Raw genomic sequence first — 13627 nt, forward strand, 5'->3', positions numbered from 1 at the left:
GTCCACTGCTGTTTGTTATTTTTTAAACAACCTGGATGAGGGCATAGAAGGATGGGTTAGTAAATATTCAGATGACACTAAAGTCGGTAGAGTTGTGGATAGTGCCGAAGAATGTTGTAGGTTATAGAGGGACATAGATAAGCTGCAGAGTTGGGCTGAGAGGTGGCAAATGGAGTTGTGTGTGGAAAAGTGTGAAGTGATTCACTTTGCAAGGAGCAACAGGAATAGAGTACTGGGCTAATGGTAAGATTCTTGGTAGTGTAGATGAGCAGAGAGATTTAAATGTCCATATACATAGATCCCTGAAAGTTGCCACCCAGGTTGATAGGGTTGTTGAGAAGGCATAGAGTGTGATAGCTTTTATACGTAGATGGATTGAGTTTCATAGCTATGAGGTCATGCTGCAGCTGTACAAAACTCCATTGCGACCGCACTTGGAGTATTTCATACAGTTCCGACCACCGCATTATAGGAAGGATGTAGAAGCTTTGGAAAATGTTCAGAGGAGATTTACTTGGATATTGCCTGGTATGGAGGGAAGGTCTTATGAAGAAAGACTGAGGGACTTGAGGCTGTTTTCGTTAGAGAGAAGGAGGTTGAGATTTGACCTAATTGAGACATATAAGATAATCAGAGGGTTGGATAGGGTGGACAGTGAGAGCCATTTTCTTCAGATGCTGATGGCTAGCAGGGGACATAGCTTTAAATTGAGGGACAGATGTCAAAGGTAGTTTCTTTACTCAGAGAAAGTAGTGGCATGGAACGGACTTCCTGCAACAGTAGTAGACACATCAACTTTAATGGCATTTAAATAGTCATTGGATAGACATATGGATGAAAATGGAATAGTGTAGGTTACATGGGTTTCAGATTGGTTTCATGGGTCAGCATGACATCGAGGGCCGAAGGGCCTGTACTGTGCCATAATATTCTATATTCTATGTTCTATGTTTGCTTACTTACTTAACCTATCGCTATCTCTCTGTAAACTGTTTGTATTCCTTGTGCAACGTCCCTTGTCAAGTATTTTTGTGTTGTGCGTTGGGGGGTTGCTCAGACTAAAACATGTTTAGGTAATCTCCACTCCCATCGCTCAGAGGAGTTAAATAAGCAAAGCCTAACTTCATATGAAGAACGAGTGCAAGCTCACTAAAGCTTGAAATTTCCCCTGGATATATACACCAGATTTTGCTGTAATTATGTTTTGTTTGTATTTATTTAATAATTAACTTGTGAAATATCAGATAAGGGAGGTCCTAATTGCACTCTATTTCAATGTATCTGTTTTACATCTGTATCGGATTCCAATTTGCATCTACATTCTCTTGAGGCATTTCAATACTGGAAAACACAAAAAAATTATTATTTCAAAACAGATGCAGCTTCAATTAGTCTAGATGGAAATTTTATACAAGTATTTGTGAACAGCCTTATCAAGTGGGACTTGGTTTATTAATCACAGAGTTCAGATATGAGGTAAATATTTCCAGGGATTTTCAATGTACCTTCACTGACAAGATGTCCAATACAAGAGCATTCAACCTCCAGTTCTAAGGTCACATCCAGCCAGGTCTTGAATCCAACATAACTTAAACTCATTGCCACTTCAATGTTTTATTTGTTGATTTGTATGCTTTAGGATTTGAAGACTCGCAAAGGGTTTTTAAAGCCTTTTTGCTTTGTTATCAGTAGTGCGATCAGTAGATTTTAGAGTTTTGAAAATACCTCTTTCCCTATTCTCACCACATTAGTCCGTACAAAGATTGAGATTTCCTTTGCCCCTTTTAAACACTGGTGGTGTATTTGACATTCCTCCTGTTGATGGACTCTGACTTTAAGGACAGCAACAATTGCAATTAAATCAAAAATCGGATATGTTTCACACACTCCTGGATGCAAGGTGGAATATTTTATTACACATGCACGCTCACAAACACACAAAGACAGATTGAATCTAAAAGGACAAAGAGATTCAATTAGCAAGAAAGTGCGTGTTTAAGCCACTTGTTCGACCTCAGTTGGAGGATTGTGTACAGTTCTGAGTACCACATTATTTGGAAGAATGTGAACATACTAGGGATTGCAGAAGCAGTTTACAAGAATGTTTCCAGTGATGGGAAATGTCAAAGATGGATTGAAGATTGTTTTGAAGACTGGGACTGTTTTCCTTGGAAAGGGAAAGGATAAGAGGCAACTTAACTGAGGTTTTCAAAATCCTGAGCAGATAGAGCAGATAGAGAGAAACTGTTCTGGCTCATAAAAAGAACAAGATAGTGTTGATATAAATGTGATTTATAAAAGAAACAAGCATGAAGGAAGAAAAAACTTTTTCAGTGAGTAATTAGGATGTGGAATGCAGTAGAACAGATTCAGTAGAGGCATTCCCAAAAGCATTGGAAAACAATAATGTGCAATGTTATGGGGAAAATATAGGACAGTGGCAAAAGTTAGTGATGGCTAGTTCATATGCCAGTACAGGTTTTATAGATCCAATTGGTCTGTATTGACACTTCTTCTGTATTGCAACACTTCGGTCATTAAGTATAAAATAACTGAAGGCTACCAATTTATCAAAGTTCTGGTTTTTATGATGGAGCCCAAAAGTCCAAAACTGGAGTTAGCTATCTGGAAATCCTTTGTGGATGGTTGACTAGATTCAATTCCCTACAGTGTGGAAACAGGCCTTTCAGACAACAAGTCCACACTGACCCTCTGAAGAGTAAACCACTCAGATGCATTTCCCTCTGACTAATGCACCTAAGACGATGGATAATTTAGCATGGCCAATTCACCTCACCTGCACATCCTTGGAGTGTGGGGGGCAGCCTAAGCACCCAGAGGAAACCCACGCAGACACAGGGAGAATGTGCATACTCCACACAGACAGTCACCCAAGGTGGGAATCGAACCCAGGTCCCTGGCACTGTGAGGTAGCAGTGCTAACCACTGAGCCAATTACTATCTAGGAATTCAGGATTTATAAACAGTCTCTCTCTTTAACATTTATCTGATGTTCTTCTGAGGAATATTGCTGAAATGTAACATCTGGTTCACTGTTTTGATGAAAGAATGTTTTTCTTGCAAAAAGCACAACTACAGGTTTTTAACCAACCAAAATCTTTGCCTTTGTGGCCTAGAGTTAGAGGTTTTAATATCATCAGTAGATATTGATGTATTGTCCCCTTAATTGCCTACTAGTTAAAAAGTATATGATTGAAAAGCTGTTGGATTCAACACAGTGGGCATCAAGTGACCAAGGCTTCCTTCTGGAAAGTGTGCAAACAGTTACTATCTTAGACAAAGGTACGCATTTCAGATAGACAGTTGACTACAGCCTTTCCCAGTGTTTAGTCATTCGCACATCCTTTTTCTGCATGGGTGCAACTTGCAATTCTATTGTGTTGGGATCTTTCTTTGGGATATTCCATCCTATGGTGGTTTATAACACAACAGTTAACATTCCAACCCTATTAGAAGATAAACGAGGCATTGATCATCTGGTAGACTTCATTTTCTGTGAAACTTCTGAAAGATTACAGTTGAATTCAGTCACATGATCATAGCAGCAATTTTTCTTGAAATATTTTGATGTGTTTCAAAAATATATAGCTGTTATGTATAAATATGTATCAAAATTGTTTCTTAACCTGATCACGACACCTTTTAACATTTGAGGGAAACCAAATTTATTAAATGCGTTCTGCTAAAAGAATGGAAGCAATAAAGCGGTTTTGGGTCAGATTTTCTGAGGAGTGACAATCTCGCACAGATTGTCAATCAGCCCTTCTTTGTTATGAAAGATGGGAGCTCCACCTTTCTGGGAGGTGATTCCGATCAGATCTCCCTCAGAAATATATAGCACTACTTCCATTCTGACAGTCCTTTTGTAGTGCAGAACTGTTAGAGGAGGGAAACTATGCCATCTTTCACAGCAGTTAGCTGCTGTAATCCGAAATATGAAGGTTCATACAGCCACTTTGCCAGCTGCTGTCAAACTGCAAGCATGTGAGACACACGTGAAGTTAGGGTGCTGAGATAGTAGGCTGCCAGATGGGTTCAGGGAACAGGGGTCAGATAGGCAAGTCAGGTGTGATCTGGCGAGTGGGTTGGAGTATCAGGTAGAATGCCAGGTTAGGAGGATGACAACTAGGTAGGGGGTACAGCATAATATGAAGGATATGACAAATGAGTAGGATGCCAGCGTGCAAGTGGTGCAGTGCTTAGGATGGGTCACGGGTGGGTGAGAGATATCAACTCGAGAAGGGGACAAGAAGGGAAGTGTGTATCAGGTTCGGGGTCTTGGGTCTGACAGCAGGGTGAGAGGCTGGGTTTGGTTGGATTCGGCATCAGTTGTACTGGAAGGGTCTGGGACTGGAGGGGAGGGATATTGGGGTGTCAGATCTAGACCCGGAGGTGGGGTTGGGGATGTCAGGTCCACACCATTGGGAGAGCGGGGTAGGGCAGTGTCGTGAAGAACATATTCAGGTCTCCCCTAGAGAGGGGACAGGATCTAGGGGCTGAGAAAGATTCTGGGAAATGTAGTTGGCTGTGTGCAAGATCAGAGCTGAAAATATGTTGCTGGAAAAGCGCAGCAGGTCAGGCGGCATCCAAGGAGCAGGAGACGTTTCGGGCATGAGCCCTTCTTCAGGAATTCCTGAAGAAAGGCTCATGCCCGAAACGTCGATTCTCCTGCTCCTTGGATGCTGCCTGACCTTCTGCGCTTTTCCAGCAACACATTTTCAGCTCTGGTCTCCAGCATCTGCAGTCCTCACTTTCTCCTCTGTGCAAGATCAGTATGGGATCTGTTTAATAGTTTCTCAGGAGTTAGGTATTCATTTACAGTCTAACTTATCCAGAGTAACAACTTTGCTTTATTCAATCAGATCAGTCTGAAGTCGCTAAAGAGGAGTTTCCCAGGTATTTTCTCTGGATTGTGTTATGATGGGGACTCCACAGGATGCCCAAGCACAATCCTATCCACACTGAAACAAAGATTGTCTGGCCAGTGGAAAATAAGGGCCATTAATTCAATCCTAGTCAGGAGGTCACACACATTCACGTGTGTGACTGGATTTCAGCTCCCAGTTATATCCCTTCACTTAATGTCCCCAAATTGACATAAGTAAAATGTACACAAAATTCCAAATGTGGATATTAAGCACTAAGACTTCAATCCAGTTTAAGTTTAGAAACGATCTCAGATTCCTGACATCTGGAAAAACATCAATTGTTAATACGGGGTGCTTTGAGGGATTGTTGTTAAGGCGCAAAAGTTTGGGACTGATTATAGAGGGAAGGTGTAAAGCATGTTTGCCTTCATTGCTCAGTCCTTTGAGTATTGGAGTTGGGACATTGTGTTGAGATTGTTGTTGAGGCCTCTTCTGGCGTACAGTGTTCAGTTCTGGTCACCCTGGTACAGGAAGGATATTATTCAGCTGGAGTGGGTTCAGAAGAGATTTACCAGGGTGCTGTCCGGTATGGCAGGTTTGAGCTATAGAGATAGGCTGGGACTCTTTTCACTGGTGCGTCAGAGTTTGAGGGGTGACCTTATAGAGGTTTAAAAAATCATGAGGGGCATGGATAGGAAAAGATGGGGGTTTCAGACTCAGGGGCACATTTTTAAGATGAGAGGAGAAAGATTTTAAAAAAGGACATGAAGGGTAAATGTTTTATACACAGAGGGTGGGTGGCATGTGGAATGAATTTACCGAGGAAGTGGTGGATGTGGGTACAGTTACAACATTTAACAGACATTTGAATAAGTACATGAATAAGAAATGTTTGCAGGGATATGGGCCAACTGCAGGCAGGTGGGACTAGTTTAGTTTGGGATTATGTTCAGCACGGACTGGTTGGACCAAACGTTCGATTCCGTGCTGTATGATTCTATTTTACAGTTTTCCTCCATAAACAATCACAAAGTTTTACACATTAAAAACAATCCCTCATCACACCCCTTATTAAGGGCCTACTTTCTCAAACCCGGTGTCTCACAACCAAATATGGGAATACCTGATCTGTTTTATTTCTGGGGTGACATTGGGTGGAATAGGGTCTATATTGGTTTCAGGATTCTGCAGAGATCTGTGGGTTCCTGCTGACCTTTGGCAAACTGAGCTGCAGGACTCAGGCTGTCATCAGTTATAGGTCATAGCCTCAGAGGGTTCTAGGTTTCATTCAGAGATAGTTACACATAAGCTGTCCTGGTGGCAGTTGCCATTGTGGCCAAACACCAGGGAAGGTTTTGTTTTTGTTCCCTGCAGGAAGATGGAAATAGTGAGAAGGAAGGTAAACCTTCCTTGCCCTGGGTAAGAGTCTGTCCGTATCTGCCCCTATATTGGAATGCTTTTGCCCTCAGGGACAGTCCAGTCTCTGCTGTTCTGCACTGTGGCTTTTCAAAAGGGTGAGGCATCTCTGTCATGATCAATTTGTCTACATGGGAGAAAGTTCTGGGGAGCCTGACTTTCTGCTCATACATTGAGCAAATGGGCTTCTTCTCATTTACATGGAGCTGCCTGGTTTCAGATAATTTCTGTGTCCATTGTTAAATTTGGAGAGAAAGACTATGCTAGTCATCTTTGGACTGCATCTCCCTCAACCTCTGTTACTTCTACTCCAATACCCTGACTGCATTTTCATTGATTGATTGGTTGAGGCACACTGAGTATCATCTGCCGATCGCTATGGCAACACATCAGGAACCAATTTAACAAAACAGTATGTCTTCTCATTTCTCAAGGGTTTAAACAATGACTGGACCTTATCCAGATTTCTGTACCAATGTGGTGAAGTGGTTCTTTTTGAGGTGTCCCCTTCCTTTCCTTGGTATCGAGACAGAGCCCATTTTGTTCACTGGGTCCCTTTTCATCCCATTTATTTTCTTTGGATCCTCCCTTGACCCTATTTACTGTGGCCTGACCTCCTTCAGCACCTGTGTCTGCTCAGTATCCCAGTGATGTCTGACTGGTTTGGACTTTTGTCCTTACTGTTCCTTGATTGCCAGTGAGGTCATTCCCAAGTAGAAAATCTGTTTCTAGGATCTCTAGAATGATGCCCAAAGTTACAGGACCCCAGATCGAACCCATCTTAATGGAATCCATCTTCGTTAGTGGAAGGGCACAAACATGTACTCCCCTGATCTGTGCCTTGGCTTGCAGAATAGACCAGGGTGGTGGGGGAGGGTGGTGTCCAGGATGAGGTTTAAAACCCTCTCTGACATTCAAGACTGGGTAGTCCTGGTGTCTCTGAATAAAGCAAAAGACTCATTGTTTTCAGGAAAGGGTTCAAGAACACTTCTTGCAGTTTTCAGAGTATTTACCTGAAAGGGTCACATCTGGGGAAAACTCTCCCAAATGGCTATCCTCCCACAGCGAGGGTCCCTGTTGATTTTGCTGTACCCCCTGCCAGGGTTCTCGCAGGTCTGATCTGGCAGACTGTCAGCATTCTAACCAGTTTCTTTTTGAACGTCCCTCATTCGGACCAATAATACGCTGTCTTATTGCAATGTAAACAGCTCCTGGTGGATTTTTCACACCCTCATTTGGTCTCCCCTTCCTGGGTGTGGCTTCTTTTTTTATTCCACCTCACTCCTCTCATCACCTCATTGAGTTTGGAGATTGCTCTGGATGGATGGGTCCAAGCTTTGAAACTTATGGGGCAAGTATTAATGGCCAGTGGTGACTGTAGCTCCTCTAGTTGTGGAAACTCTCAGTCCTCATAGTGTATTCTGAAGTTAGGGGCATAGGCAAATTTTAAAATTCTTCCAACAGCATTTGCCCACTTAATTCATTATAGGTGTGTGATATTTTTAAAGAGGGAACCCATATGGGAAGTTCATTTGCTTTCGTCTTCCAACCTTCACCTAGCTCTGCCTGGGTTTCTATCAAGCACTCCAGGCTTGCTGAGAATGTTCTTCTTGGACTGAAATATATGAACCAGGGACGGAAGTTCTCTTCTTAGAATTAGCAGGAACTTTGGAATCAGCAGTAAATAAATCTCTTGAGCTTTCCTGGTTAATTCACCTGATTCACGAGGATCCAGATTTCTTGATGTCATTGTATCTGTTCCAATGCACTAGAATGACACATCATCCTCTTCAGGTTTTAAGTCCATTAAACTGACTGGATGGAGAAAGGTACAATTTAGGTGAAAATGAGGCATGTAGATGCTGGAGATCAGAGTCGAGAGTGTGGTGCTGGAAAAGCACAGCAGGTCAGACAGCTTCCGAGGAGCCGGAGAATTGACGTTTCAGGCAAAAGCCCTTCAATGGAGACCGCTGTTATCAAGATGGATTTGAGATAGGAGATTTACATTCCATCCTGTCATTTTAATTCTTGCCTTCCCAGCCTGGGCATCATCATGAAACAAAGTATCATACAAAAAGACGCAACAACAATATCATAAAAATTCACGATTGTATACGAGATTATTTCAGTTTTACAGTTGAATTTATTTTGTAAAGCAGTGGGGCTTTGGAAAGGATAGATGTTGAGGGAACAAAACATTGATCCAAGCCAAAGTATCAGCCATACTAATGGAGAAACAAATATTCTGGAATGTCTTATGAAATTTAGCAATCTGACCTGAAATGGCTTTTCTAAACCATCATTTGATATTATCAGTAATGCCATTAAACATGCCAGTTTTGTAATAAAGCACGGACCCAAAATATACTGACAGCACATTTAATTTTCTCATTTGAAGTGAATAACATCAGAACTATTTTGCCAAGACACACATTTGGATTTTAAACTTAAATTTACACTGGCTTTAACCAAACTATTTTTGCTGTCAAATATTAAACGGGACAATATGTCTACAAAACACATGGCTTCAAGGTGCTATCTCTTTAGCTTAATAGCCTAAACTGAACGTAAGGCAAAAACTGATCTTGTGTTAAAAATATGATGGGAATGTTTGTTTGAAAATAGAAATTTGCAAGCGAACATCTGTTCAAATTCACATTTGAATGTTTCAGATCTGCTTTACAAGAATAAAGTCCTATAGGCATTTGCTTTTCTGTTCTTTCAAACATTACCTAGTTAGATTGCAGTTGGAAAGGTGACATTTGCAATGGCAGCTTGGCGCCAGCAACAAATGGTTGACATTTGCAATACATATCCAATTCCATCATTTTTAATAGTGTATTGCAAGGACCAGGATGATTAACTGAGCCCAGGAAACTAGTCACAACACAGGTTTTTTGAACTGATAATCTCAATGCAATTTTCAAACATTGCAGCCAAAATGACACCATAATAATAGCTATGGTTTTGTTTAATTGCAAAACATACTATGAAATCTACATATTTTTATGACCTGTCATCCTGTTGTGATCCTCATAGAGACTGATAACTTCAAAAAAAAGTTTAAACTTCCAGTTAAGTAACTGACAATAATTGAAAGAATCATTTAAAAAAAATCAAGCTTGAAGATGTTTACTTAAACAAAATATCTGAAATCAAAATTGAGAAAACACCATTTCAGTGAGCAGTTTTTACTCCAAGCTACAGAAAAGACGTCATATGTAATATTTTAAATGACCAATAACGCAAAGTAGCCGAGCAGAGGTTGATAGCCAAGTTCGGTACCCATGGGGATGGCCTCAACTGGGACCTTGGGTTCATGTCACTGTACAGTTGATTCCATTACACTACACACACACACATACACACACTTACATACTCACACATTGACGCAGATCATCTTTTATACACACGCTGTCTCATACACATGCACGTACACCATGCATATTCACACCCATGCACACACCCTTTCACAGGCTTATACTCCATCACACCCACACAAACACTTTACCAAGCTTTTACACATGAAACACACACTCTCTCATGTGCACTCACACTCATAGGCACACACTCACACTCTCTCTCTCATGCATGCGCACACACATATAAGTCTATGTGGTGAATATGTATTTGCAGAATTATATTTGCAGAGACATTCTATTTTGCTCAAAAATGCACAATCTGCAGGCAATCAATGCAGGCAATCAATCCAAGTAATATTTTGTAAATTCCACTTTGGTAATTGATTCAGTCTGACTCAAGATTGGGATACAGACAGACTCTAATATCACACCTTTAATGCATTGTCTGAGCTGAGATGTCACTTTTTTTTTATAAAACCTCAAGTTATCTCGAGAAAGTGGCTTAAAAGAAGTTCTGCGATTTGCATATTAATGAACTGAAACCTGCAACCCATTCTAAACATTGAAAGACTCAATAGCAATCTAGGTTTGCTCAACATATCATCTTTATTGCATGTCACCATAATCATTTGCTATAAATTCTGTGTCTTACAATCTTATTCTGGGTGGCACAGTGGCACATGGGTAGCACAGTGGTTAGCACTGCAGCCTCACAGCGCCAGAGACCCGGGTTCAATTCCCACTTCAGGCGACTCTCTGTGTGGAGTTTGCACATTCTCCCCGTGTCTGCGTGGGTTTCCTCTGTGTGCTCCGGTTTCCTCCCACAATCCAAAAATGTGCAGGTTAGGTGAATTGGCCAGGCTAAATTGCCTGTAGAGTTAGGGGCAGGGGTAAATGTAGGGGAATGGGTCTGGGTGGGTAGCGCTTTGGCAGGTCGGTGTGGACTTGTTGGGCCAAATACATGAAAGGGCCTGTTTCCACACTGTAAGTAGGTAATCTAGATAATTCTCCACAACCGCTTGATGAAGGAGCACATTCCAAAAGCTAGTACTTCCAAATAAACCTGTTGGACTATAACCTGGTGTGGTGTGAATTTTAACTTGGTCCACACCAGTGCAACACCGGCTCCCTCACATTACAGTTTTGAGCTGTACAAACTGTTTTCAATTTTTTGACATGGTGTCAAGATCATACAACACAGTGGCAGGTGACCTCAGTATGAAGAAAGGACTTTGCCTCCACTAGGCTTTAGGGGTCCACGCTCCAGGAAAGATTCATCTGTGATGAGTAGATCGGTGATGAGGAAGTGTTTCCCTCATGTTCATTTACTTTGTCACCTGCCACACTGTTCAGCTTGCTCTGACAGCCAAGAACTTGGAGACACAGTCAGGAGTATAGTGCAAGGTTCTCCCCTAGTCGTCCAGCAATCAGAAGTGTAACATGAGTTTGCTCCAAATGTCTTGGTGGGCTCCAAAGATCTCCTCATACTCCCAGCATCAGATGGTGGAAGGGAGGCGTGAGCTCTGTGTACTAGGGATAGATTGTCCATGAGCAGCCCAACTTAGGTTCTTTATCTAGACTCAAAACCAGATTAACTCAGGAACTGCAGTCACTGCCAGGGTAATGTACATTCACAGATATACTTGGGCGGGCCATTTCTTCATCATCTTTATTTATGATTTCAACATTAATTTAACCAACTATAAATGGGTGTAGAAATAAATGGGTGGGTGTAGAAATAAATATAGGCAGATTTACAGGAGACAATGTGGTCATTTAATTTCTTCAATGATGCTTTATTTGGTTTTTGCATAACCCAATACAATATAGTGTGTTAGCTGTCAATCTGTCAGTCTCTGTCTCGCTTTTCCCAGGAATTGTGTTATGACCAGACTGTGGTTGAGATCTAAAAAGGTAAAAACAATGACTGCAGATGCTGGAAACCAGATTCTGGATCAGTGGTGTTGGAAGAGCACAGCAATTCAGGCAGCATCCGAGGAGCAGCAAAATCAATGTTACAGGCAAAAGCCCTTCATCAGGAATAAAGGCAGAGAGCCTGAAGAGTGGAGAGATAAGCTAGAGGAGGGTGGGGGTGGGGAGAAAGTTTCGTAGAGTACAATAGGTGAGTGGGGGAGGAGATGAAGGTGATAGGTCAGGGAGGAGAGGGTGGAGTGGATAGGTGGAAAAGGAGCTAGGCAGGTCGGACAAGTCCGGACAAATCAAGGGGACAGTGCGGGCTGGAAGTTTGAAACTAGGATGAGGTGGGGGAAGGAGAAATGAGGAAGCTGTTGAAGTCCACATTGATGCCCTGGGGTTGAAGTGTTCCGAGGCGGAAGATGAGGCATTCTTCCTCCAGGCATCTGGTGGTGAGGGAGCGGCGGTGAAGGAGGCCCAGGACCTCCATGTCCTCAGCAGAGTGGGAGGGGGAGTTGAAATGTTGGGCCTCGGGGCGGTTTGGTTGATTGGTGCGGGTGTCTCGGAGATGTTCCCTAAAGCGCTCTGCTAGGAGGCGCCCAGTCTCCCCAATGTAGAGGAGACTGCATCGGGAGCAACGGATACAATAAATGATATTAGTGGATGTGCAGGTAAAACTTTGATGGATGTGGAAGGCTCCTTTAGGGCCTTGGATAGAGGTGAGGGAGGAGGTGTGGGCACAGGTTTTACAGTTCCTGCGGTGGCAGGGGAAAGTGCCAGGATGGGAGGGTGGGTCGTAGGGGAGCGTGGACCTGACCAGGTAGTCACAGAGGGAACGGTCTTTGCGGAAGGCGGAAAGGGGTGGGGAGGGAAATATATCCCTGGTGGTGGGGTCTTTTTGGAGGTGGCGGAAATATCGATTTCCCAATTCATGACGGCTCCCATGTTAGAAGGGATGAACGGACTCCTTTCTTTGTTCATCCACCCTCTCAGTTGGTTGCAAGATTAATTTAAGAAAGGATTCCTTCCCTTGCGGACACTTTTGTCCCAGATCAAAAATATGTGCGCTTTAAAAAGAAGCCAAGCTTTCTTGAATTAACAAAAGGAGTGAATTTATTAATGAATACATGAAAGGAAAAATGCTAACGCACTCACATATACAAAGAACAGGTGAGCCAGGAAAAATAAAAATAAATAAAAATATATGGATCTGTCTCTGAACTGTTCACAAACAGCTGAGAGTTGAACATTGTAGCCATCACTGTGCTAGTTATCAGTAGCATTGACATTGGTATTTGAACAGATTCTAGATTATAGTGGCGCTGCAAAAGCACAGCAGGTCAGGCAGCATCCGAGGAGCAGGAAAATCGACATTTCAGGCAAAAGCCCTTCATCAGGAACAGAGGCAGGGTGCCTGCAGAGTGGAGAGATAAATGAGAGGGGAGTTGGGGTGGGGAGAAAGTAGCATAGCGTACAATGGGTGAATGGGGGTGGGAATGGAGGTGATAGGTCAGAGAGGAGGGTGGGGGAAGGTAGCAAAGAGTACAATGAACATAGAACAGTACAGCACAGAACAGGCTCTTCAGCCCACGATGTTGTGCCGACCATTTATCCTCATATATGCACCCTCAAATTTCTGTGACCATATGCATGTCCAGGAGTCTCTTAAATGTCCCCAATGACCCTGCCTCCACAACTGCTGCTGGCAATGCATTCCATGCTCTCACAACTCTCTGTGTAAAGAACCCGCCTCTGACATCCCCTCTATACTTTCCTCCAACCAGCTTAAAACTATGCCCCCTCGTGTTAGTCATTTCTGCCCTGGGAAATAGTCTCTGGCTTTCGACTCTATCAATGCCTCTCACTATCTTGTATACCTCAATTAGGTCCCCTCTTCTCCTCCTTTTCTCCAATGAAAAAGTCCGAGCTCAGTCAACCTCTCCTCATAAGATAAGCCCTCCAGTCCAGGCAGCATCCTAGTAAACCTCCTCTGAACCCTCTCCAAAGCATCCACATCTTTCTTATAATAGGGCGACGAGAACTGGA

The sequence above is a fragment of the Chiloscyllium plagiosum genome, unplaced genomic scaffold (genome assembly GCF_037043375.1).
Source record: "Chiloscyllium plagiosum isolate Xiang-an unplaced genomic scaffold, Cpla_swu_hap1 HiC_scaffold_17, whole genome shotgun sequence".
NCBI classification, from domain to species: Eukaryota; Metazoa; Chordata; class Chondrichthyes; order Orectolobiformes; family Hemiscylliidae; genus Chiloscyllium; species Chiloscyllium plagiosum.